A 4,842-nucleotide genomic window follows, 5' to 3' on the forward strand; every position below is an offset into this window, starting at 1 on the left:
TGCCAGGTGGTGTGTCTTCAAGCCGGGTACCCTTGTCAGACCACTGGCAGGACAATGGAAATCAGAAATCCTGAAGAAGTGCCCGTCTTCTGCTGCCTCTACTCCTGACCTCCTGCCGCTGGTCTCTGGGGCAGCAGGTGTGCTTCATCACTCCCAGTGATTCGTTTCTTCATATTCGTTCTACAGAATTTTTTTTTAAGTAAGCTCTACGCCTGGGGTGGGGCTTGAACTCCTGACCGTGAGATCGAGAGTGGCACGCTCTACTGACTGCGCCAGCCGGGCGCCCCCATTCTGCAGAGTTCGTAAATGCTGTTGTACATCAGAGTGCCTTCTCTGTGCCAGGGACTGTGCTTGCTTGTCTGGAGGCGGGAGGTCACCCGGCTCCGTGGGCCTGGTGAGCCTGCCGCTTCTTTGTGAATAAAGTTCCCGGAACACAGCCACATCCATCCGTTTACATATTACGTGTGGCTGCCTCCCTACTGCTGGGACAGACCCTGTGTGGTCCCTATGTCAGCGCTCTCCAGAGAAACAGAACCAGTAGGACGGGTGTAGATACGTATATGGAGAGAGAGATTTATGTTAAGGACTCGGCTCTGTGGTTGTCGGGGCCGGCAGGCTGGAGACCCAGGGAAGAGTTGATGTTGCAGTTCGAGTCCGAGGGCTGTCTGGAGGCAGAATTCCTCCTCCATCGTGCAGTCTCTGTCTTCTCTCTCTTAAAGGCCTTCCACTGATTGGATGAGGCCCACCCACATTATGGAGGGTAATCTGTGCTACTTCTAGTCTTCTGCCTTAGACATTAATCACATCTGAAAAGTACCTTCTCAGCAACATCTAGGCTGGTGTTTGAGCAACAACTGGCTATCACGGCCTAGCCAAGTTGACACATAAAATGAACCAACACAGCCTCAAAGCCTAAAACACTGACTTTGCAGGAAGAGTTTGCTGATGGCTGAAACACATGGTCCCACCCCATGCTGAGCTCTGGTCCTCCTAATGCAGCCGCTGCTTGGAGCTCAAGTCAGGCTGGCTTCTCTCGCCAGTCCCTCTCCACATACTGCTCAGACAGGTGGCCTTCATGAATCCCTCACTTGCTGAAAGCCCCGAGCAGGGACTGAGGCCCATGGCCACTAGACACCTGTCTGTGGTTGGGTTACTGGGACCGTTCAGAATCCACTGGGCTGGGCTTTTTCATCTTGAGATCTAGACAAGCCAGGTGCCGGAGAAGCCTGGTGCCTCCTGCCCTGGTGAGCCCAGGAGCGCTCCTGTGAGGGATGATGGCATTCTGGCCCTGCTTCTGGCTTCTGTGTACCCGACAGACTGCCAGCCCTTGGCTGAGCTCCTGTTTGGGCCTTCTGTCTCCTTGTGGCTAGGGTGTACCACGTGGTTACCCTTGACCCTGTGGAGCTCCCAAAAGAGACCTTCCCTCAAAGCACAGGCCTCCACTCTGAGGGCAAACTCCGGCCATCACAGGTCAGTCACCAGGAAGGGATATCTATAAAGGGCATAGCATGGCCACCTCCCAAGAGGGGACTGACTTCTGTGACGATGACCTTGTTGCTTTCTGTTCTTCCCCGGTAGCACCCACTGGACACCAGCTCCTCTCCCAGTGCTCTCCAGAGTGTCCACAGGTGTTATCACTATATCCACAGTGGAACCCGATACAGAGGGAACCAAGGCCCGGATGACATGCTGTAAAGGTCACCCGGTCACCTAGAATATGGCAGAGTTGGGATAGGAAGCTCGGCCTGCCTCCCCCTAGTTTAATGGGGTCCTGGGAGATTTACTGGGCTCTAGCCTCAGTCTATGGTAGGGGGCCCAAGGCCTTGGGGGAAGACACAGCCATGGTCCCTATAATTAGCCTGGATCCTTTGGGGTGACCCAAGGAAACTGGGCTCTTCTCTGCCAGGCAGGAGGGGCCCCAGAGCCTGGGGAACAGTGGCCCAGCTGCCTGGTTTGGCTGTCCCAGCACCCCAGACCTCTGTTGCGTGGGAAGGCTCTGCCCCATCGGAAGTGGATTCAAGGGTGCCATGTGGCCTTTGCTGTGGCCCAAAGGACAGAGTGCCTTCCTCGGTCTGCCTGGCTCCCGTCCAAGGTGGCCTCCTGGTCTGTGTGCTCGTTACTCCGTTGCGGCAAACACAGCTGTGTTTTGCTGGTGTGCGGACTCCTTCGGGCTGTGGCACCGAGGTCAGGGCCGTGGCTGCTGAAGGCCCCTCCCTGGCAGCACGTGTGCCTTCAGACACTGCGGGATCTCAGCCCAGTCACAGCAGCCAGCAGCAACCCTCCCAGGAAGGCAGTAGGGACCTACTTTTTAGTTGCGAACACGGAGTCTCGTAGGCTTCTGGGGTTAAAAACCTAGAGAGCCATGTTTTCAAAAAGTATTTATTAACAGGAAAATTTTTACTGCATAATAAAGTGGGAAAAGCACATTTCAAAGCAATTTATATAAGGCAGTATGATCCCAGTTTTGTAAAAATATCTATAATATGTAAACAGCTATATGTGTATATCCTAAGAAAAAAGCCTAGAAATGAATTCACCAAAATATTAGTGTTTATCTGAGTTATACAACTGTGATGGTTTTAGTTGTGGCTTTTTTCCCCCAATTTTTCCTCCAAAACAGAATTATTTTTATAATAAATGAAAAACCCATTTTTCAAAAGGTGTGTCAAGCTTTGTACCTTCAGTAGGCTGGTGGGATCCCCTTGCCTCTGGGAACACAGGGAAAGATTCACACTCCTGGCCATAACCAGGCTTTCCTTAGGCCTTGAAAGCAGTGAGAACACAACGTCCTCCCTCCACGATTGCAGGGTGTAGATTTCTCAGGAAAAAGCACAGCTCTGAAGTAAATACTCCATCACCTACAGAACACTTTCTGGGAGGAGGTTTAGTGGACAAGCGCAGAATAGACTAAGCAGATCAGGAAATTCTTTTGTAGTAATGCCAACAGGTACCTGTTGCTACATGTTTATATGGCAGACACTGTCCTAAATGTGAATGTCCACACCTGATCTTTATAATAGTTGGAAGAACCAATATCCTGCTCCACAGTAGAAAAAACAAGATTCAAACCCATTTGACTCCAAAATTCTGTCCTCTTGCCATGCTGCCTCTTTTCCTATTTCTTAGGGATTTTTCCAGAACGGCTGAAAACCGTGAACCATGGTTAGAAAACCATGCACAAATGTGCTGACTTGCACGGCCCAAACCAAGACTGACCGCCGGGCATTTCTCCTCAGCCTTTTCCCGCATGCCCTCCCTTCCTGGCAACAGTCACGGACTCCTCATCGCTGTCGGTGGGTCTGACCACCCGCCCGTATTTATCCTTCCATCCCATGCAACCAGATAAACAAGCCGTGCCCTCAGCGAGAGAAAGGGAAATGGCGGCATCTGGAAATGCGTGTCTGCGGGCCGGGGCCGCTCCCTGCAGCTGCCGTGCTTGGCTCAGCAAACTGATAGCTGGGAATACAAGGCATGCAGGAAACGCATGTAATATCATGCAATAAACAGGATAAAACGCACGGGCCTTATAGCCATTCACAACTGTTGCACTGCTCAGGGCTTTTTCCATTGGATCTCACCCAGTGACTGCGTGGATAGCAAAGGTTGCTGGAAGTCTGACCCAGGTAGGCAGGCAACGGCTTTTTCAGGTGTTGGGCATGCAAAAGGAGGGTTACAACCTCCAGGCATTCGTGCCGTGCTCAGCTTGACAGATGAGCTGCACTCCCTGTCTACAAACCTTTGAGTGAACTGACAGACATTCCTGATGCACCCCTAATTGTGACAGGCTGTTGGCTGGGCATTGAGGGTACCAGGTGAAGTAAAGAGTTGTTAAAATAATTGCCTAATTTCAAATTTATATTTGCGTAAAAGACAGTCCTCGATGTTAGAAAGATAAGTGTCAGGGAAGGACTAGAATGGCAAACAGGTTCCCTATTACTACCAACTCAGATCTGTGACTGCCACCTGAGCCCTGAGTTTGGGGTCACAAGGCTGTATCTGGGCACAGTGTGAGAGGGCTGGAGACAGATTCCTGGCAGGAGGCCCTTTGGAGACCCGAAAAGCCCATTGCCTTCAGGTACAGGTGGAAAATGAGACCCAGAGGGGGAAGCCGCCTACAAGTCCAGTCTCCTAACATCTAGGCCAGAGTTAAGGATTCCTGCACTGATGGGGAACTCACCACCTTGGAGACGGTCTGGGCCCACCCTCTGTGTACCCGGGGAGGGTCTCTTCCTCTGGGCTCATTCCAGAGTCCCTTCCCGGTCCCTGTGGAGGGGCCGCTGTCCTGCAGCAGGGCCCCAGCATCCACACCCGCTGTCACACCTGCTGTCCCGGGGCCCCTCCTCGGGGTGCGGAGTGACTGCTGAGAGGCGCATCCTTGGGCACACGAGAGGCGGCTGGGCTGTGCCTGTGGGGTGGGGTGGGCCCACGGGCTGCTTTTAATGACAGTATTTCAGGGGTCGGGCAGCTGGACTCTGTCTGCACCAGCAGGTAAATTACAGGCTTAGCAAGTCAGAAATCCAGTAAACACTCCAGCTGCCGTGGCGGCTGCTCCAAGGAACACTGGTTTCCGGGAACCTTCACTCGGGCCAGCCTAATTACTGCCTGTCACTCCCCTGGACAGGGACCTGTTCTCTGGCTCACAGGCCCTAAGAAAGAGGACAGCACTCCTGGGCACACAGGGTGATGCAGGTTACAGTGACGGCCTGTTTCTGACAACTTCTGCACATAAACAGGTGCTGGGAGGCCCTCGGCCCGGCCACAGGCTGCCCAGGGTCACAGAGGCACTGCTGTGGGTAAAGTGGATTGCTCCTTAGCACGGCAGAAGATGGCAAACCATTTTCA

This window comes from Ursus maritimus, unplaced genomic scaffold (genome assembly GCF_017311325.1).
Source record: "Ursus maritimus isolate PB19 unplaced genomic scaffold, ASM1731132v1 scaffold_32, whole genome shotgun sequence".
In the NCBI taxonomy this organism is placed as follows: Eukaryota; Metazoa; Chordata; class Mammalia; order Carnivora; family Ursidae; genus Ursus; species Ursus maritimus.